Source organism: Suricata suricatta, chromosome 10 (assembly GCF_006229205.1).
Source record: "Suricata suricatta isolate VVHF042 chromosome 10, meerkat_22Aug2017_6uvM2_HiC, whole genome shotgun sequence".
Lineage (NCBI taxonomy): Eukaryota > Metazoa > Chordata > Mammalia > Carnivora > Herpestidae > Suricata > Suricata suricatta.
In genome coordinates, this window is record NC_043709.1 from 103,472,190 (window position 1) to 103,494,950 (window position 22,761).

General features: G+C 44.4%; 1 protein-coding gene and 1 pseudogene across 1 annotated transcript in view; one reads left to right on the top strand and one right to left on the bottom strand.

Annotated features, from left to right (window-relative positions):
- CACNA1C (calcium voltage-gated channel subunit alpha1 C) overlaps window positions 1–22,761 on the top strand; it is a 721,004-nt gene that overhangs the window by 199,899 nt on the left and 498,344 nt on the right. The window lies entirely within an intron of this gene.
- LOC115303400 lies at window positions 18,376–18,588 on the bottom strand (annotated as a pseudogene).

Genomic DNA, 22,761 nt, shown 5'->3' on the forward strand with positions numbered 1-22,761 from the left:
AAGTAGGAGATTGCTGCGGTGGAGGTCTAGGAGGTTTTTCCCTACTTTCTCCTCGAGGGTTTTGATGGTTTCCTGTCTCACATTCAGGTCCTTCAGCCATTTTGATCTTATTTTTGTGTATGGTGTAAGAGACTGGTCTAATCTTTCAAGTTCCTAGGTTTAACATTTTCCTTGGCACTGTGAGCACTTCGTAATGTAAACTCCTAGGGCAGAAGTCTTCCTCCCCGATACCCCACAGAGAACGACTGTATGTCCATCATCCCAGAGAAATCGAATTCCATCCCACTCTAAAACTATGATACATGGGGGAAATGCCACTACTTGACCCATCTCTTCTTATTCTTGGCTACAAGTCTGTCAGTACGTTTCATCATCACTTAAGAATTGGTGTTGGCTAACCAGTAGGGATCTCTGGTGATTCTAGAGCTAGTCAGCATTTGTGGCGCATAGACCATCCATCGATTCAGGGTCACCACTTTAAGCATGGCGAGGATGCCTGACAACTTAGGTTGTACATTGGCTGGACACCCTTTTTCATCCAGAGTTTCCCAGTCATCTTGGAGTACACCTTTTCATCTGTGCTGCCCTCTCAGCATCCAGAGAGCCTTTTTGTGGATGAGCATCTGTCTTTGCCTGTAACTCCTGCCTATCGTAGGCTGTTAGGAATTTCTGGGTGCTTAGCAACCAGGAGAGGATACAATACAAGCAACCCGAATGCCTGTCAAGTAGCTGTTCCCTCCCTCTTCTTCTGCTCTGGGTTTGTATGTGCAATAAAAGCAATGACAGAGACACTCAACATCAACTTAAACAGTGGCATTTTAAAATTAAAAACATTTTAAATGGAATCTAGTTCAAGCACACTTTGCCTCAAAGAAAGCTTGCAAGCATCCCTTCTCATCATTCTGTGTCATTATTCCAGGTGTTTCTCTGTAACCTTCTGAGGTCTTTTTCTCCACAGGCCTACCAGGAGGGTGAGACATACCACAGGAAGCAAGGGGGTGGGAGGAGGCCACAATGCAAGGTTCTTCTCAAGCTGCATGTTCTGCAGAGAAGAAAGAACATAATGAGGGGAGCAGATTTTCCAAAGAGGGTCATCATAACTTAGAATGGGCTCTGTGCCTCTTATTGAAAGGAAACTTGCTGGCTGGGAGAGTAGCAAAGTATTTCAAATGAATAACTGTCCTTGATAGTGGTCAATACGCAGCAATGTAACAGGACAGGAAATGGAGCCCTCAGACCAGGAGGCTTCTTCAGGAGCCAGGGGCTGGTGGGAAGGGAAGGGAATGCTTCAGAGCTTGCTGTCTACAAGGGGTGATGCACTGTTAGCTGCAATTCTTAAAAATACTGGTAGGAGGTATGAACCTTGCTTTTTACACAGATGAACCTAATTCAGAATTGCTGCCACATGTAAAATTATGTGCTGCAGACAGTCCAGGTCCACATAAGGCTTGACAAAGGATCTAAGTAATAGTATTTTGGTGTCAAGGCATCTGTGTCTGAGGAGCTGGATGCTAAGACCTAGAGTTTGGCCCCCTTCCAGGGTTGTCATAAAAGGCTGTGAACATGTCTCAGCTCATGGAAAATGCCCTTTTTTCTTGACTCCTGGGCAGACTCCACCACTTTCTTTATGACCTGGTTCCCACCAGGGAGTCTTTGGGGCTTCCTGAATACCAGAGTTTTGGACGTAAGGGTGTGTTCTTTTTTGAGATGAATTGCACATTCACTGAGAGGAAAACAAAAAGATAGAAGTGATGGGAGTTTTTCTATAGTGAAAACAACAAGCGTTAAGATGAATGTTTGAAGACTTGAAATCCAAAGTCTTTTTTTATAATGAGTGTCTTCTTGTATCTCCAGTTGCTCATGGTCTTTACAGTCATAGGAGTACAGGACAGAAGTTAGGGGGTGATGTGTTGCCAAAGATGATACATTTCCTGGGCCTACCAATGATGCTAGGTTTTAGTGAACTCATGTTTTGGCCAGACTTTTGGCTCACTGAGCTGTCTGATGAAGGGAAAATACACAAACTTATCAGTGAAGTCAGCACCTTGGACCCATAGACTCTTTAATGTTAGCAGGACCTCTGAGGTCATCCAGCCCATTGCCCCATTGAATGCTTGATTAGTAATTGATGCAAAAACTCCAGGCTCTGCATTCCAAAGGTTGACCCAGGCCCATATTATTGGTTTAGAATATTATCATAATTAATGGAATGCTGCTAGAATATTGGCTCGAGACCTGAATTCACAAATTGGAAAAGATTCAGCAGTAAAAATATCCAGAGGAAGCAACAGATGTTATAAAGTTAGAAAGTAGATAGAGTGAGCAAAGAGTAAGTGCAGTAGGTTCAAAAGGAACAAAGTTTCATAATAATGATCACAAATAAGTATTCAGTAGTTAAATAAAAGTACCCTCGTTGCACACCTTTTTGATATAAACCTTCTTTCAGGAAGAGTTCTTGCGTTCCTGCCTTTGGTTTCTTCACCCTCTGAACCACTGGACACACGACTGCTGGACTGATCTCCTGAGAGTCTACTTCCTCTACATTCATTCCCTGCAATGAATGAAACTTTCATGGGTTCTTTTTGTCTAACTGGAGAAAGTTAGAGCTTCTTAAACTTGACTTTCAAAGCTCTGCCCTTCTTTCGCCACCCTTTGATATAAGCTTTTATTTTGGTCAAGTGGGTTTACCCACTGCCTCCTGAGCAGGTCTTACTCTGAGCCTTTGCTCATGCTTGCTAAAATGGGGAGCATGTCTTATAGTTCCTGTAACTTCCATTATTATCTACCGTGAGGCTGAGTATATAGTAGATGTATGAATGAATTAATGAAGCTTACATTCTACATAAACAAGTATACAGGTAAAAGCACACACCCATATATCTGTCTATATGCACAGAAACACCCCATACTCCTAAGCACAGATAGAGATAACCCCTGACATCTCTCTTTGCTGGCACCTGGCAAAGGGCAAGGGGCCTAGAGAATTATAAACATCAACCAGAGGGGAGAGCATTCAGATACAGAAGCTCAAGTTCTTGTTTCTCTCTGGAGCCAGCATCTGCTAGGAAGCCCAGCAGGCCTGAGTACTGGCAAGCCTGGCATGGAGCCCTTCTCCTTTCAGAGGAAGCGAAATGTCCTGGCAGGATGAGTCAGTGGGAGAATGGAACCAGAGAGTGAGTCACTTTGGGAGGAGAGGCTAAAGGATCTTCTCTGCTCAAAGATATTTTAGTCTTGGTAGGTTTTTCCCATTTCCCTTGTTTAGACATAAGTTTGGGACATGTGATTGCAGTGGGTAAGTTCTCAGATGTAATAGAAAGCTTCCCCTTGACTGTCCGGAGTGCTGCATACTGGAACACTTTTGCAGTAAAGTAAGGGGTTAAGAGGGCTGGCTTTGGAGTCAGGCAAACTGGGTCATATTCACAGCACATCCCAGAAGCAGCTGGGGACCTTGAGTGGGTGCTTGAGTCCCTTGAAGCCTACTTTTTAATCGTCTTTTAAAACAAGGGTTTTTGTGAGTGTCAAATGAGATCCCATATTCACTTATTCCACAATTATTTGGGTTCTGATGTGTGTCTGGTACATTACTAGTTGCAGAGTACACGGAAGTGAGTGCTGCAGACTTGGACCTTGGCCTTTGGGGTCCAAGATGCCGGCTGGGAGGGCCACTGTGAGGAGAGCCATTCATGTAGTACCTGTAGACAGGAAGTGCTCAGCCAAGACAGCGAGTACCATGATCATTACTATCTCTTCCGTTTCCTCTAAACCAGCTCATACCTTTGCACCTCAGTTTCTTCTATAAAATGTGGAGCTGAATTAAAATAATCTCAAAGGGGAAGGACCCTAGCCTCTAGTCGTAATTCAAAGTTATGGAGCTCATGCTTGTTAGGGAGTCTGTAAAACACAAACGGAGAAGCAGCTGGAAGGGGCAGCACCTGGACCTCGTATGGGATGGAATTAAGATCAACATGATCATAGTAGACTGGTGTGGTGACCTGAAGCAAATAGGAAGACATTGGAGTCTGGTATTTAGGCTCCCAACTCAATTGTTCAAAGACATGGTGGAGGAGAGCAGACTCGAGAATAGAGTACATGAAAGCAGTCCAGGTATTTTATTCTTGAATGATGAGGGCTGCTAAAACAACGTGCAATCCCAAGCTGCATTTGTAGGTGCGGAGTACTTAGTGTTTGGGCTTGGGGAAGAAAAAGAAGACCAATAATAGCTAATATTTTGGAGTTATTGTAGGCCAAGAGACCTATATACATGATGTTAGTTAATTATAGCTTGTTGAATCGACCACAGAGTCGATACTATTGTTATTATCTCTTTATAGATACGAACACTGAAACCTAAGCAATGGATTATTAGGGATTCTTTGCTCATGGCCCATAATGAACAGTGGTAGGGCCAGGCAAGAAGATATATTTTCAGGGGGTCATGTAGAGGGAGAGTAAACTGACTGCAGGTTACCCGTTAGTGTAGAACTCAGATAGTGGGTGGATGCTGTGGATTCAGTCAAGAGCTGCTTAGAAATAGAACATGTCAAGAGGTTGTGAGTTCTCCATCCCTAAAAGCATTCATGCAGAGGAGGACTGTTAGCAATGTTGGAGGGGGAGTTTTGGGATCAGAAGGGACTGGCCAGATGACATGTAAATTTCTGTCTATGGGAAAGTAATGATGAGGGAACTCATGTAATCTTTAATAATATCCCCAACAAGAACAACTATAAAGTGTGAGCAATAAAGTAATACTGGGAAAATGAACACAAGCATGGGTATTATCCAAGTGGAAACATGGGTCCAGTGACAGGATCTTCATACCCTGGGAGCAAAGGTTCTTAGGGGTTTCCTCTTCGCTGTGTCTTTCTCCATACAGGACTCTTCCCTCTTCTCTCCTACAGCACGTGACATTGAAAGCCACTCACATCTGTGGAGGTTTCAAAGCCTCTTGCCTATTGGTGAGCCATGTGGGGATCATTGTTATACTGAGGGTGCAAAATTCAAGGTCATTCTGGGGAAGTGGCTTCTCTAGTGGAATTGTTGTAGGAAGAAGTGGTAACCTCATCTGCACACTCCCTTCTTTTCTCTGTTTAATTTATCTGGGAAATACTTGTCTCATGTACTATGGGTCAGAACTGTGCTATTGCTGGAGAGTCAAAAGTGACTAAGGTGTGTCCTCGTGTTTCCTCCCTGCAGGGACATAGGGAAGCAAGCAAACGGATGACACAGTACCATGAGTGTTGGGAGAAAGGCGCATCCTGGGACCTGGGGCAGCATATGGGAGGGGCGCTTACCCAGATGTCACCTGGCTGGACTTTGATGGTATCGTCCTTGTAAAATTTAAGACAGGGATTGGTTTTAGCTTTCATTTTGCCACATGCCATATGGTGGGCAAGTTCCTTAACCATTTGGAGCCTCTGTCTCTCCACCTATTAAATGGGGATAACATTACTTCCTTCAATTGATTTCTGTGAAAATCAAGTTAAATGAGTTAATTTAGGGAAACCAGTTTAGCATATGTCTGGCCCAATAAAGGAAATTTCCCTTCCTTTCCTGACCTTGGTGGGGGGGAAGGGTGGGCACAGAGATGCTGAACTTGATGTCCATGAGTCCCTAAGGCAGTGGTTCCAAAACTCCTGGTCATAGATTGGTGCCCAGCTGAATATCATAATCACAGGAATGGTTTCTTTAGTACAAGTGTTGGGGCACTTTCTCTGGAGATTCTGTTTTGGGGAGTGTAGGAAAGGGCTGTACCACAATCTGAGAAGTTGCCCAAGTGGTCCTGAAGTATAGGCAGGTTTGGAGACCTACTGAAAAAATATTCAAAAGTGTAAGTGTGCATGTGCACACATGCCTGTGTGCATTTTTCCAGAGAAAGGTCCCCTTGTTTTGCATCAGATTCTCAAAGTGCTTCATAATCCCACAAAAATTAAGAATCGCTGTTGTGTGCTATGTGCTCTCTGGCACAGACAGCAGTCTGGAGAATACGAGCTTAGGACATAAACTGGCCTCCAAGCCTTGCACTGCTGGGCTCTCCTTTTCTCCTCACTCTGGAGATTCTTCAGGAAATAGGAACAGGTGCTGGTCACCTGACTCTCTGGCAGGTGGGTAAGTGGGGCGTCTCATCATGCTGACTCCAGAGGTTCCTGAGATACTTCGTTGTAACTGGCCTGAAAAGTTTACATGGAAATCATTTCTGTCTGGTTCCTGTAAACGTAAAATCTGTTATGAATTATATCCATCTGAGTGAAAGAGGGACAGAGGTTTGTGGTGTGTGTGCAGGAGAGGCAGCCTCGGCATGGTCTGAAAGCTTTTGCAATTTTTCCTAATTGGTCCAGTCTTTTTCAGCAACGAGTCTCCTTTTCTCTTTTCTCCATCCCATCCTCCACTGCCTGTAGCATCTGACTTCCTGGCAAGGCGAACGGGCATTGGAACCAGGATGTTGTGATTCCAGAGGATTTTCAGGTGTGTGATAGTAAAAACAGGCAGGAAGGGAACGTTGGCTCTGTGTTTGGCAGCTAAGGAGACTTGTTTTTCAACATGCCTTGTGAGGTTAGGAGACTTGGACTTTTTCCCTTGTTTTCTGTATTCTTGATGAGTCTCCTAAGATGCTCCACCGCCACCCCCCCCACCGCCACTGTCTACTCTACATACCCACATGCGTTCAGGGCCTCTCCCAGACCTCTGAGGCCTGCATGAGTGCCTGTCTATAGGGCCGTCTCCTAGCTAGTCCTCTGGCTCTTATCTCTTATCCTGACTATATGGCCCTGGGCAGAAGCTGCCATGTATCCTTGGCCACCTTTCCTCATGGACCGTTTCTTCCTTGCCCTGTCCTTGAGACCAGCCTAGATATCTCAAAACATTATAGCCATCTTTGAGGCCCTCATGTGAAGAGAGCCCAGCAAACACTTGTGGCCTGACTGATTGGTTTTCCAGCCAGGCCATCAGTCATTTCCTGGCCACAGTCTGGCTCATCTTTTGAGTCCCTTCCCTGTCCCCCACTCTGAGGAGGCAGCGGCCAGATTCACGTCAGCGGCTGCTCCCACTGTGGGCTGTGGTTTTGGTGAGCTGCTTTTTAGGCCTCTCATCTTTGTGGGAAGCCTGCTCAGCCCTGGCCTGATTAGAATTGGATGGTGGCAATAAAGGTCTCCCTTCCCTCCAATGGGCTGAGTGTGGAGCCTTGAATGGCTGGAGTTGGCCACATATGATAGTAGGTTTTCTTCCCGGGCCTCTGGTCACCATCTTTAGCTGTGTGGTGGGTTTCCTTGGCTTGGGTCACCCAGAAAGGACTGAAGTCAGGCTCTTGCTGCATCAGGGCCTGGGTAACTAGGTGAGGTTAGGTGCCCACCCCTTGCTCTCCTTTGGGATGGAATGTCTGTGGGAGAGCCACGCAGTTGTGTGCAGTGGGTCCTAAAGCAACAGCAGGCCATGGGGAGGACAGCCACGGATGGAGTGAGGACCGCTCTCAGTGACAGAAGTTGGCTTTATTTATTTATTTATTTACTTACTTACTTTTAAATGAATGAAGGCAAAGATGAAGAACTTTAGAGGTCAGAGTCTGAGAAAGCCGAGATGGAGACAAAAAGAGCACCAGGGAAGAAGAACATACACTGAGATACAGAGAGACAGTGAGTGGCAGACTGGCAGAGAGAGAGGCAGGAAGACCACAGAGAGAAGTACTGAGAGAGATAGAGGAAGAGGGAGAGGGAGGCCTAGAAGAAGCAGTGGTGACATTGCCTGTGGATTTCCTGATCCCTGACTTGTTCACAATTTGTGCTGGGAGTCTCTAAAGTACAGTCTTAATGTAGGTATCCATTTCATAATAATAAGATTTCTTGAGCAATTGCTGTGTGCCAAGTACTATGCTAAGACATCTGTAAGCATAACCTCCTGTAATTTTTATGACAATCCCATGAGGGGACTTTCATTATCTCATTTTATACAAGAGGAACATGTGCTCAGAATAGGGCACATGGAGAGCAAGGAAAAGAGCCAGGACTTTGACCTCAGGTCGATGGGTCCCCAATGCGTATTACTATAAAATATATGATACTTCTTTCTACTGTTCTGGGAGCTGCACCATCCATTTTATCCCATGTGGTCCTCTTTCAATAAACAGTGAACCCCTTTCTCATTTACCTCTGCCATCGCTCTCTGCTTTCTTGCTGCCGGCAGTCAAGCCCACAGACTCACAATGAAAGCCTATCTTACCTTTGTGTACCATTGTGTTTCCAGAGCCTTTCTCATGCAGTGATTTCATGAGCAGATCTTATTTTCTACCTCCTGTAAAAGGGAAAACTGAGGCTCAGTAAGATTCAATGACTGCCTAGGGTTTCACTGCACAACTGTTAGGTGGTGGAACCAGGATGCAAATTCAGTGTTAGAGTTCAAATCCAGCATCTTTCTACCCTCACTGGTCACCTCTCTGAGGTCCCATGTTCTTCATAGCAGCCTCTCCATCTTGAGCCAGAGGAAAAGCCAGGGAACCAGGAAGTGGTTTGCATTTGGAATTGAGATGGGCTAGTTGTGGGTAGAGAGACACTGAGGCAATGAGTGGGCCCATAGAAACTTCTGGGAACTGCAGCCTCTGCTCAAGGCAGAGCATCTGAACAAGGACTTAGTGGTTGACCGCTGGCCATTTTCAGTAAGTCTGCCCTGTAACAGAGTAGAGGGCTGATACATCAGGTAAGTCTGAGGAAACCCAACGTTTGAGAGACATGTGTTAGTAACCAGCAGGCCTGACATCAGGGCAACATGGAGACAGCCAAACGTGGCAAACAGAACAGGAGCAGCATCTACAGAGAGTAGGATATGTGCCTTGTAGTGTTCCATTTACCTTCTTTAAAGGGAAATGACTAAGAAAGCCAAGGCAGGTCTCCTACTGGTGCTACATTTCTTCATAGTTGCAGCAAAAGTCCCAAGGCTCTAAGGTTCCTAACGTGTTGTCCTGATGTCAGAGCCAGGTCTGCTGACCCCTCAGAGGGGCTAAGTTGTCCTGTCTGCCTGGTGGCAAGGAGGATATCTGTGGAGATACTCCAGCCCTATCTCTTTGAAACGCAGGCTCGGGGCCCCAGAAACAGCTGCTGTCAGAGAGAAGCGAATACCCAAACAGCAAGCAGCCTGTGTGTGAGTCTTTTCAGTCAGAATTAAAACAGAAGCCAAAAAAAAAAAAAAAAAACCTCCTTATCAACACAATACCAAGGGGCCACATAGTAGAATAACTGACATCTTCCTGGAGTTGTGTAAGACTTTCCAAGGCCCATGGCCCTCTGATATTTGGTAACTCTACCCTTCAGCATATCAGACATCTTTAAATGTATCCACAAACCACATTAAGTAGAATATTTTTGCTATAACAAAGTTAGAAATAATGGTTGTGTTTTTTATAATGTTGAGTTTTATTAAGAATGAATTATTCATTTTGGTCTTATGACATAAACTCTATTATATTGATAGATAACTCTTATGTGTTGAGCTGCATTTGACTAATTGACACAATGTTAAGTTTTATGGACATTGAGTTAAATATTCATTTTGATTTTGCACTTTCCCTCTCTATTTTGGGCCCAATCTAGTTTTGTTTTTGTTTTTAATTTTCAAGTGTTTTTGTGGGGTAATGAAAAGCTTGTAGGGCATAGGCATTAAGCCTCTTGTCCCTAGTGGATATAATCTCTTCCATCCCTGCCCACCTCATCCCTTAGCCCCAGAGTGAGAGAGAGAAAGAAGCTACCTCAGTGAATTGATATTCACTTTCTAGGCCTAAATTATACTAGGTTCTCAGGTCCACCAGTCTCCTCTTGGTATTGTTTTTATAACTATAAAATATAAGAAATGTTCTCTGAGAACTGTGGAAAATTTCTAATTGTCCCAAACAGTTGATATTAAATCAGTTACCTCGGATCCTTTGGCAGAAGGGAGGATATAAATTCTAAATGTGATTGTATCAACCAGCTCAGTTTTTCAGAAGTGAAGACTAAAGATGTGGGGAGGGCTGGTTCTTCCAGAGCCTCTGACTAGGACCTTTGTGTGGCTCTGGGGTAATGTTGATGCTGGATTTTGTCACTTGCTCCAAAAAAGAGACTTGTGCTGGATGCAGTCATGATGGAAGTGCCTTACAGGCACTCTGTGCAAATATTGTGCCCTAGGGGAGCAGAGTGAAGAACTGATTTGGTTGGATGACAAAGGGTGAATTTGTAAAAGGAGAGGAAGGCTGGAGAAAACCCTTCCAGGGCCAGGGACCTGGCTCATCCAGACATGCAGGAAGAGTCCAGGCACTGGAAGCAGGAAGATACTCTGTCATGGGGGGACACCATGGCTTCTGCTTTAGGGACTGAAATTGGGCTCTGGCTTTGCTTCTTGAGATGGGGACACCAGGTCTAGCTTCTAAAGGGCCACTTCTAGGCTGCTAGCCATCTGGAAAACTCTATCAGCACATTGAGTGGGAACTTGTAGGGGCAAGGGAAAGGAGGGAGCATTTGGATATCCTCAACCACAGGACATAAGAAAAACTAAAATAAAGCATCATAAATTGTGACAGTCCCCATTAATGTGACATCCTCATTAAGACCTCTGATAACTAGTGATATTTAAAGAAGTGGGGAGAAACCTCACACAAAGACATGAAGAGATTTACTACAGGGAAAGGAAATATAGATCCCTTGAGATGACTGATATAAGAGAACAAAGGAGGTACTGAAAGTGGCTGCCTTTAATCAAGGTGAGAGCCAGCATCTTTGAGGTTGGACACAGGTACTTCCGAAACCCAGGAGAAGCATCTTTTGGGTCATGCCTGGTGTTTTTCTATTAAGCAAGTAGTACATTCAACCAGAACTTGCTCTTTGTTACTAGAGTGGAGTCCCCTTTCTACACTAAAAATGAGATTATGTAAAATCTAAAATTTATTTGAAAGAGGGAGGGCTTTTTTGGTGCATGATGCATTACCATAAAATGACACTGTCTTACTCCTTATTGCCTAATTAGTAATATTGTACTTCTGTGTGAAATGGTGTGTTTAAACATTGCCAATCGATTTAAACAAAAGAATTCAAAATACTGTAGGTTGGAGCACAATGAAACATTCCTGCCAGCCAGTGTTCTCCCAGGGTAAGGTTTTTGTCATTTCAAGGTATGCCTGGAACCTAGCAGAAGAGGGGAAGTTTCCTTCAGCTCCCCAATCCCCACCATGTTTCCTGACCTTTCCATTTCCTTCACTCAGGGCTTCGCTGGTCCTAGGGCTGTAAAAATCTTTAGGGTCTTAGAGACTTGGCTGGATATTGGGCTTGGCAGGATCTATGATTCATTTATTTTCTTATTCATTATACACTTAGTGAAGATGTATATAAACTATTGTTAAATATATAGAATGAGGATAATATAGTTCCTTTCCTATAGGAGATCAGCCCAGTGGGAAAACAGATATTCTTACGGAAAATTGAAATATACCCTGGTCAGCAAGGAGGATGGAAGAGAGATGAACAAATTTCATGGCAACCTTGAGGAAGAGTGTAATAGTCAGAATAGCCTGGCTGCTGTAACAAATAATCCCTAATTCTTGATGGCTTAACAGGAAAGCTTTATTTCTTCTATCACAGTCCAACTTAGATGGGCAGGGTTGTGATAGGGGACATTCAAGGATTCAGGGTTCTTCTGTTTAGAGGCTGTGCCATCCCCTTGGCCTGGAAATTTTCCTCTGCATTCCCTGAATCTGGCTGACAGATAAAAGTTAAGAAGGGGCATGGAGAGTTGTACCCAAAGCCTTAAGGTCCAGGCCTAGAGGTGGGGCTCATCATTTCCTACATGTTCCATTGGCTAGAATATGATTCATGGCTCGGCCTCCTGCAGGGGAGACTGGGGAATATGGTCTGGCTTTGTGCTCTTGTGGAAGAGAAACAGGTTTGGTGAACATTAGTGGCATATTCACTGCAAGGAGTAACTGGCCCGCCCTGAGGAAGTCAGAGCAGCTCCATGAGAGGGAGATACTGAGGGTGGGTAGAGTGTGTCATGTGAAGATGTTGAGTGAAGGTGTCAGGGAGGGGCTAGGGGGATGGGGGTGTGAGGAAGCAGGGATATGAGAAGAGTACCTTAAGGAAAAGAAGTGGAAATAAGTTGGATTTGTCTTCAGACAGAGCTGAATTTAAGCATTGTCCTACAACTAACAATGGTGTGACCTTGAGTCTGGTCCCTGTGTGTCCCAGGTGTCAGCTTCAGCTCTTAATCCCCTGCCCTCTCCCATATTGTGGGAATTACCTAGGGACTAGCCTTCCATAGTCCCCATTGGCCCCAGTGTCAACCACAGTCACTTTCTCTAATCATGTCCTTCTCCCTGCTCTGGACAAACCCTGATGTAGACCTGTTCCCCTTCTTTGAGTTACATACACACACACACACACACACACACACACACTCCAGTCTCACACAAGGTTTTTGTGAGTATATCAGTCTGTACTCAGGTTTTGGGAAGCTTAAGGGAGTTCACATCATTGTAATGTAAATATTGAATGTTTGAAGTTTCTGTGCTTTGAAAGTCCTTCCGACAGTTTTGCCTACCCAGGCCTTAGGGTTTTAATATGTTTCTTGCCCTTTCTACTTCTCCCCCTCTAATGCCACCAAACTACTTGAACATACTCTCCTCATTTTTATTATGTGGATCAGTTGAGCTCTATCTAGTCCCTAAACTTAGCTCAGAGCTTTCGTCAGCACGTCCACTGATGTGCCTTCCCACACAAAGGGCCATATCCACTGATGTGCCTTCCCACATGATGGGCCATCTAATTGGGGTCTGACCCCATCTCCTTGGATGAGGGAAAAGGGGTGGTAGAGAGACTTATTTCCCCATTGCTTTGAAGGCAGAAGCAGATGGCATCAATTTTTGTTTTAAGTAACTTTTTCTTTCTTTTATATACAATTTCACTAAGGATCAAATGGGAATGTTGCCACCCAAATTGCAAGGTTGTTGTGAGAAATAAGATAATATATGAAAATGTGTAATATGGTGCCTGGCACTGTGCTCTGTGTTCTATACACCTTTGTCATTTAGTCCATACAGCAACAAATGAGGAGTGAGTGTGCATATCTCAAAGCCTAGAGAGGCCATCAAACCTGCCTGATCACATGGCTAGAGAGCAGAGCAGCAGAGCCGGGGCTCCCCATGACCAAGAAGCCATGTTTCCCACAAGACAGTTGGGATCATGACTGGGCCAGTGTTGCTGCCACTTGGCAGGGGAGAGTCTCTGGGCCTCAGTTTCTCCCATAGTAAAGATGGGATCAGATTAGATGTACTTAAGAGTGTTACCAGCTATATATGTCCATGATTTGACATCTCTGTTATTTCAGAGACAGTTTCCTTTGGGAAACATTGTTGTCACACACACACAAAATTCATTCTTCAAAATGTTCTCTAGTCTTGGACACAGTGAATGGGGTTAGCACCAGAGGTAGGAAGCCATTACCACAGGAAGCAGGAGTGGAGCTGAGGGTCAGGATGAATAGATGGGCTAACATCCTAAACTCAATAGGGACATAGTTCTTTGGGAGCCACAAGAGTATGCCTCTGATTCTGTCCCCTGTAATTCAAGCCTGCTCGAGGTAGTGACTGTGAGACTGGCGAGGGTCCTCCTCTCAGCCTCAGACTCACAAATTCATGTCAGGTCGGGAAGGGGACCCAAGCAGCATTTAGCACCCCCTTCATTTTATGTCAGCATCCATGGAGCTCTGAGCCCTTAGAGGACAGGAACCTCTGAGGCCATATAGTCCAAGCTCCCAGAGATCTCTGACAGAGGAGACTTTGGATCAGGTGGACCTTGTACTCCGTAACCACCCCCAAGAGGTACCATCCCCAATAAGCACATCTTCAAGAATCAGCCTTGGTAGAGCAGGGCTTCCTTTCGGAATAGGGAACTTATAAGACTTTTTCAGCTTCTTTTCCGGTAGTTCATCTTCCAGGCTGGTCAGTGGGAGAAGGAGTCCAGAGCCCTCCTGTTGTTTCAGGAAGTTCTTCTTATCCATCTATCCTGAATACCTGTGATATGCCACCTCACTCTAGAGTTCTTAGTGGGAATTAGTGAATCCAGGATTCTTTGCTATTTCTCAGGTGATAAATTGTGATAAAATATAGTCAAGATCTCCTAGGCTAAATGTAATTAGTGAATCCAGGATTCTTTGCTATTTCTCAGGTGATAAATTGTGATAAAATATAGTCAAGATCTCCTAGGCTAAATGTAATTAGTGCCTAAATGAAGTCACATTGGTAAGATATTTTGAGTTGTACACACAAAAATAATGTATCGACAATCCCCAACTTTTGAACTGGTCTTTTATCCATAGTTAGGTTGGTGTTTTAAACTTAGAAAATTGCAAATGGCATTTAGATTTCAGGGCTGGCCTGTTTAACCCATAGTACAGCTGAAACACTCTATAGTTTCCATGAATCACAGTAGAAAATAATATTTTTCTAAATGAGTAGTATAGAATTGCAGTTACAGACTCCCTCTGTCTTCAACTACTTTTGGAAGGCCATCAGCAGTTTCAGCCAGAACATAAGCACGTTTACACTGAAGTGTAAAAGCAGGATGTCCAATTAATTTTTACTCTGATAAGAGGGAAGTGAGGAAGAACTGAGAGTTTACTGGGTATCTACGTAGTCGGACAAGCAGGAAGGAGAGCTACGTGTTCAGGGTTCTTGAGGCTGTAGTAGGTGTAGCCCTTACAGTCTTCTGTAAGCATTTCTTCCTGGGTTTTTTTTTTCTAAAAATTTTGAAAGATTTATTCATTTATTTATTTATAGAACCAGTAGGAAAGGGGCAGAAAGAGAGGGGAACAGAGAATCCAAAGCAGGCTCTGTGCAGACAGTGGAGAGCCTGATGTGGGGCTCAAATCCACGAACCATGAGATCATGATCTGAGCTGGAGTCAGATGTTTAACTGACTGAGCCACCCAGGCACTCCCTAGGTGTTTTTAAAAAAATCTTTTTAAAGTTTTTATTTATTATTGAGAGACAGAGAGAGTCAGAGCATGAGCATGGGAGGGGCAGAGAGAAGGGAAGACACAGAATCTGAAGGACGCTCCAGGCTCTGAGCTGTCAGCACAGAGCCCAAAGCAGGGCTCAAACTCACCATGGTATTATGACCTAAGCTGAAGTCTGATGCTTAACCAAGTGAGCCACGCACCCCCCCCCAAAACCAGGTATTTTAAATATCACCTAGCTTAGCAGGTCCAGAGCTGATAGGGACAAGGCGGGTAGCAGGAGGGGAAGACTCTGACTTCTGTAGTTTTGCGCATAGGAACCTGTTAGCAGCCTGCCTTCTTTTTCAGAATGGATGGATTGGGCTTGCCCAGAGAAACATATTCTGGTCCTTTCTAGGTCAGCAGTCTCAGGCCCAGCACTACATCCAGAGCTGGCTTTTTACCAGGCACAGGCTGGCCAAAGCACCCCTTCCTTCAGGGGCACCATCCTGCTCTTCTAAGATGGTGGGAGCTAGAGCTGTCAGAACAAGGAGACTGCAGCAAGGTCCCTCACTGTAGCCCAGAATGCCTGCCCTAAGCCCTTAGGAAATGTAAATCTGACCACTGTCTTGGCTGCTTTTCTCTATCAAGGCATGCAAATCAAGATTCCCAATTTAAGAATTTATCCCTTCTTCCTGGGGTGGATCTCGCCCTCTCTCTCTCTCTGCCTCTGTCTCTCCCTTTCATCCCGTTCTCTCTCCATTTCCCCCCTCCTTCTTCCTCCTCTCTCCTTCCTCCATGTCCCATTCTCCCTCTTTTTCCTCCTCTCTCCCATTTCCTCTCCCCCTCTCCTCTCCTGCTTCCCTGCATCTTGTGTTTGCTAAAGCTACCCACTGACCATTGGAAATGCCCAATTAAATCCTGAGTGCTGTGTGACTTAAATTCAAATTATACCCCAGGAATTCTGACACAGTCTGTGTTTCCCATTGATTTAAAAAATTAAGACTCAATGATATAATGTAATTCATTATTATGTAATAGAAGCCTATTATGGATTGTAATTTTTCAGTGACTAACTCAATTTTACTTATTAGTGTTCATTTAAATCTTGGCTTATTATATGTTTAATACTAGAAGTACTAGAACCGTTTTTCTTCAAAAATCAGCCATTTGGGTTTTTTCATCAGTTTAGACAAGACTTTCCTCCTCCCTTTTCCTCCAAAAGCATTCGGATATGTGAGATTTTCCTACGTTCAAATCAGTGATTGAATAGGACCAAACAGGAGGATGATTAAATTTTTAACTAGAAGCACCAAACTGAAATGAATTTTATTAATTTCAAAATTCAACTTTTTTGAGGACCCTTTATAGAACCAGGGCTTCTGTAAATAACCACCCAGTGAATCAGTTCAGTGCAGAAACGATCCTGTATCTTGAAATGCAACTTTAAGATCATTTTCAAACCAAGCTGCAATTTCATTAAGAAGTTTCCCCTGATTTACATTTTCTGGATTTAGTAAATTCAATTCAAATTTATTTCCTTCTAAATGAATTTTTACTACCGGAAGGTCCTTGTATGGAAATGATCTTCTATCATTATGTGATTTGCCTGCACCTGAGTGTGAGATGGCCTTGAAATTGGAGTGACAGCGGGGGCTTGGAGAGGACCAGAGTTACCTTTCAAGGCTAGCACGCAGGGGCACACACTCATGCGCACGCACAGCTGAAACAAGAGTGAAGGACACCCTCTGGAAGGAAGGTACTTGTGTTTGTGCCTTGTCCTTTAAGGACAAAATGCTCAGATCTGGCCGTAGCATTTTTGAAAGCAGCAGGAGCCAGGATGTGGGGATCTGTCTGCATGTTTTCCTCCCCAGGTGGCTCTGTCTCCACCTCTGCCAACCCCCCCCCCCCCCCCCCCAAGAAGTGGCCTCTGAGGAGGTGTGCGCCAGCAGCCTGGAGAGTGCCTGATCTTTGTTGAACCAGAGGCCTCCCCTCAGAGGCTATTTGGATGTGTTCCTCAGGCATAGGGATGACTCACCATGTAATGATTCCCTACAACTCCATATACTGTAGCCCCCCTCTTGTGGGGGAGGGGTACTCTCAGGGTTGCACAGTGGCAAACTGTTACCAAACTGTGAAGACCAGTTTTAAAAAACAGCTGTTGAACCACGTTTGGTAGACAAGGTAAATTCTGCAGTGTCTTTGATAGAAACTCCTCATTTTCTACCCTGCAGCTCTCAGGCTGCACCAGGGGAAGGCAGAGGGGGGAGGTGGGAAGGTCACACAAGGGAGCCTGGTATTCAGGGAAGAGGACAGAAAACCTGCCCACTAAGCACTGTGTCCCAGGCTGCTGTGGCAGGCAATCAGTTTGACAAGGCCAACAGGAGATGACATGCAGAGCAGCATATTTATTCCATGTGATTCTTAGTCTTCAAGATGAGGGATGTATTATGATGTACTGTTAATTTTTCTCAATCATATATTATAGTCTCTTATCCAAAAATATTTTCTGAACTTTTCCTGAAGCAAACATAAGCTCTTGTAAGTTAGGTATTGGCTATGTAAAGTCATTTCTCCTGAAAGTTGTTGTGAGTTTGTCCTTTTGACTTTCAACAAATGGCTCCACATTGTTCTGTCACTCTAAGTCCCTCTCGTGAGGGACTTAGAGGCATGAATCCTCCTGATCCTTTGTGACCTGCCATCTTTGGTGTGGCAGCTCTGTCTTCAGAGAGCTCTCCCAAAATCATAAGATGGCTCTAGCCATTTCACACATCCCAGGAAGAAGCAGCAATGTCCAGGGCACTGGAGGTATCTCTCCCCAGACCGTCTCTTAGGATTCAGGAAGCTTCCCCCAGAAGTGTCTGATATACTCTCCCATGTCTTATTGGCCAGGAGTTGGTCACATGTCCTTTTAGCAAGGAGAATGGGATTTCCTGACTGGTTTAGATGAATTAGGACTTAATCTCCAACCCTGGGAGAGCGGTGTCACAACCAACCAGAATGTGGGCTTTGCCACCCAGGAAGAAAGAAAGATAGCTTTTAGGTAGGCAGTGATGCTGATTTCATCATCAGTCTTCTTGGCAGGGACTTAGAGGATACCCACGACCTATTTATTTATTCATTTTAAGAGTTCAGCTTAAAAAAAATTTTTTTTTAATGTTTATTATTGAGAGACAGAGAGAGAGCACATGCACGTGTGCATGTGTGGGGCCGGGGCAGAGAGAGGGAAAGACACAGAATCTGAAGCAGACTCCAGGCTCTGAGCTGTCAGCACAGAGCCTGATGTAGGGCATGAACTCACAAACCCCCGAGATCATGACCTGAGCCGAAGTCAGATGCTTAACCAACTGAGCCACCCAGGCGCCCCTAAGAGCTCAGCTTTTTATTGAACATGTTACAAAAGAGGTTTAGTCAGAAAGACCAAAGCCCATCTCATCATCAGACTTCAGATTCGTCTTTCTTTGCTTCCACCTTCTTCTCAGCTGCAGCAGCAGTGGTGGAGAGGGCAGGTCCACCAGCCCCTACCATGCAGACCAGGCTTCTGACGTTGACATCAGCCAGGGCTTTTGCAGACAGGCCTGGCCACAAAGATTTCACGTGTATACCTGCTGCTTTCACGAGCGCATTGGTCTTATCCTCTGTGACTGTCATTTCATCCTCAGGCAGGTTGAGGGCTGAGTAGATGCAGGTGAACTCCAAAATGGAGGTCAGGGTATAGGTTCGTGCTCGTCTCTGGGTGAAGTGGCGGGCCCACCCCAGCGTGGACTGAGCACCTTAGCGGTAGCTGAGAAAAAGGGATACTGATCATTTATATTTTTCTAATCTTTTGTCACATGCAAAAATATATGGTTTGTTTCTCTTTAAGTTGTAATGATTAGAGAAATTATTCACTGCTAACGTTGGGCCTCTTTTTCTCCTCGCCTGAGCTAGACAATGTGGATTTTATTTTATTTTATTTTATTTATTTATTTTTATTTCTAAAATAATTTATTGTCAAATTGGTTTTCATACAACACCCAGTGCTCATCCCAACAAGTGCCCTTCTCAATGCCCATCACCCACTTTCCTGTCTCCCCCAGACAATGTGAGTTTTAGAGTTGGAAGGCCTCTAAGAATATGCAGCTTGCAGGCACCTGAGTGGCTCAGTTAAGCATCCAACTTCTGCCCAGGTCATGATCTTGTGGTTCATGAGTTCGAGTCCCACATCGGGCTGACAGCTCAGAGCCTGGAGCCTGCTTTGGATTCTGTGTCTCCCTCTCTGTCTGTACCTCCCCTGCTCACACTTTGTCTCTCTCTTCTCTCTCTCAAAAATAAACATTAAAAAAAACATGCAGCTCAATCTTCCCATTTTAAAAATAGAGACACTGAGGCTCATGCTGCTAGGGACTTGTCCAGTGGGTGTCTCATAGCTGACTTAACCAAGCATGCCTGTGATGCCTCAAGTCTCTCATTTCATGTCTTTTTTCTACTTTCATGATGCTCAGTCCCCTTTGTCCCCACGGAATCAATGCTATTGTGCACTTTTAAACTTTTCTCTCTGTTAAAACCTGTATAAGAACCAAAGAACTAGATAGCAGTCATTTATAGCTCAGCATGAATATTAGATATTTCATATTTTAATCTGCTCTTGAATCATTTAAAGACATTTCAAGCATTTATTAACAGGCATGAGAATTATTTTGGGACTAGGAGACCTTCAGTTCTCTTTCCGGTCCTTCAGAATCACACTTGTACTTTGTCTGCCTTTTTCTTGTTCGGAGGTACAGCCATCTCAGGTGCTACAGCAGAGAAGAGAAAGGGACCTTACTTCACATGGGGAAAGTATCCTGTCTGATACCATCTTTAGACCTTTCATCTAATCTAAAAATGTTTTGTGTGTAAAGTATGAGCTCTGTTTTCTCTGTAAGCAGGGGGTGAGTTGAGGCTCATGGATAAAGGGTCATAGGTCCTTAGAATGCTCCGGGTCCCACAGATGAAGACATCCGTCTGACAGAGTCCCACGTGTCTCACAATCCAAGATAGACTTCTCTTCTCCAAACAGATACTTTGTATCTGGAAATCTAAGTGCCTGGTCATAGAAGCCTAGGAAGTGGCTGTTTGTACTACAAAAGGTTTTTTTTTTCTTTTCTATGCAGATAAAATCATCATGGGGATCTTATGAAAGGAATATTTCGAGTATTTATCTGGAATATCTACCCTGGAGTATTTAGAAAGTGACTTGATTTCCACACTGTTGTTTAAAGTGAGACATATGTAGGTTTTCCCTGAAAGTGATGTGCCTCTGAACTATCCAGACTGTTAGGTCAGAGAAGCAATGGGCTAGTACCAAGAGGTGGCATAGGATATTATGTCAATAGTCCTATCTCTGAGCTGTCCTCCTCCGTCACCACTGAGCGCCATGGTCACTGCCTTGTCTTCTTCCCCTCAGGGTAGTTCTTGCTCAGTGCTGGTGGCAATTTGGCTGAGGCCATTCTTTATTAGAACCTCTGTCATCCACTGCAGGGTGTTACAAGCCTTGGCTTTCATCCCCACTTAAGTCCCCGCCCAGGTATGGTGATACCTGGAAGGACCTCCATTCACCTCAGACCACCTCCTGGGGGGACATAATGCTCCTGGTTGATAAGGTCCATTCAACACTGAATCAACTAAGAAGTTAGAATTATGGGGCCTGACTTAGTTACGTGTCTAAGCCTGTCTCCTCCTCTGTTTTTAGGGCAGTTTTCTGAATCTAGAGAAGGAGGACACTTTTTTCTGTTCACCTGGCTGCTGACACATTATAGCTTCAGAAGCGAACAAATGAAATAAACATTGATTATCATCCCTCCCCCACTTCTCTCCACACACCCGTGGGCCTTTCACTAATGTATTCTGGGTACATTTTCACACCAGAGAGATTGCTAAACAGAGCCCAAGGGGGTAGCATGGGGTATTGTGACTGGAAGAACTTCACAGCAGGTCTGCTTCTAACCAAATCTCAGGGCTCAGGGCCTCAGGCTCTGTTTTTCAATGCCCAGGCGGGCATGTGACTTCTGCACTACCACCACTTCAAAATGGGAGCAGGGTTAGGGACGCTTGGCAGTTTCTTGGACATCAAAGCTTGCAAAACAAATTTGGTGAGTTGTAAATGAATCAGAACCAGACAAGTTACATTTCTCTCAGAATGCATATTTAAAACTTCTTACACACACACACACACACACAACACACACACACACACACACACACACACACACAACACAAACACACACCAAAGAACATTCATCGTTTCCCAGAGGATGGGGGTCTTGGCCACATGTATTAGAGAGTTTGCAAAGCCAGTGTAGTTTTCCAACCCATGCAAATCTGCCTCCTCATCTGTTCCCTTTTTCTGGGCACCAGCCTTCCTGGAAGGAGGTCATCCATTTGGGCCCCTTTAAAGGACTGGGTGAAAGCAGGTGACAGCCTTCTGCACATTCAACTGGGACACCTCTGTATGTAGAAGTTCAAGGTACCCTCCCACCACCACTCTGAGAGGCTGGGTTCTCACAGTTCCGACATGGAGATAGACTGGTGGAGGCGGGTTTGGGAGGTGGCAGGTCATGGTGGTTACAGGGAGGAAGCCGACAACCCAGAGGTGCTCACTCTTAATTTGGCTTTCTCTTTCTTATCCTTCTATTTAGGTCTCATTAAATGTCACTTCATCTGACAAGTCTTCCCTGAGCTCATATTCTAAATCCTCTTTCCTATTATAACCTTTTATCTTGTCCTGTATTACCCTTTTATCTTGCTCTTGTCTCTTGTAGAACTTAAAACAATTTGTAATTATATTTATGTGTATGATTGTTCATCACCCCAGTAGCTCATAAGCTAGGTGAGATTGAGGACTTTATCTTCTCTCCATTGTGGTATCCCCAGTTCTTAGCCCAATGCTGGCATATAACAAATAGTTGTTGGATGAGTAAATGGTGATGGTAGACTCCTCTTCGTTGATGTTTTTAATAAGGGGGGGCAGAGGGTTTGGTGTACATGGTCTGTGTTGGGGATTAACCTTGATTTGGGGGTACTTGGGGAGGCAGGAGGGCGAGTTGGATAAACCTGGGACCACTCCATGTAAATCTAGTCTGAGCTTCCTGGCAGTCTACTTGAGATTTAGTGTTTCCATTGGAGCTCCATGAGAGGTAGAATCCAGGCCTTGGAATGACATCCAGAAGGAAGAAGGCCAGTTGACAACTTACACAATGTAGATTATAATTTCAGAAGCACGGGACAATGTTTTCAAAAATAAAATAAGACACTGAGGGTTGGGGGAATGGCAGAACATGGGGGTTGAGTCTGCTTCTGACCTGGGAGGAGGTGTTGTGAAATGGTGGAAAGAGCTCAGAGTTTGGAGTTAAGCCCACATTTGACTCAAGGTTTCAGTACTGACTAGTGTGGCTCTTAACCAAGTTGTTTATCCAATCTGCATGAAACTCAGTATTTTTATCTGTAAAATGGGCCTAGTGATAGCCCCCTCTCTGCATTGTCATGAATATTGAGATGACATGTATATCTACTCATACTCAGTGTTCAGTGAGTATTGGTTCTTAGTTCTTTTTCTCTTTTGAAGAGCCAATCTGACTGATTTAAGATTTCTCCTGCTCTCCAACCTATTCTCATCTCACCTTTGCACATGCAATGTACCCATCATTGTGTTAAGGGTGGTAAAGGTTCAGAAGAAATGCAGGTTTCTCCTGCAGAATGTCTCCCATGTTAACATATTCCTAGGAGAATATATCTTAGTTTTCAGTACTTCTGTTTCATATTTTGTACACAGCTCTGAATAAAATGATTTTTCAGGTGATATTT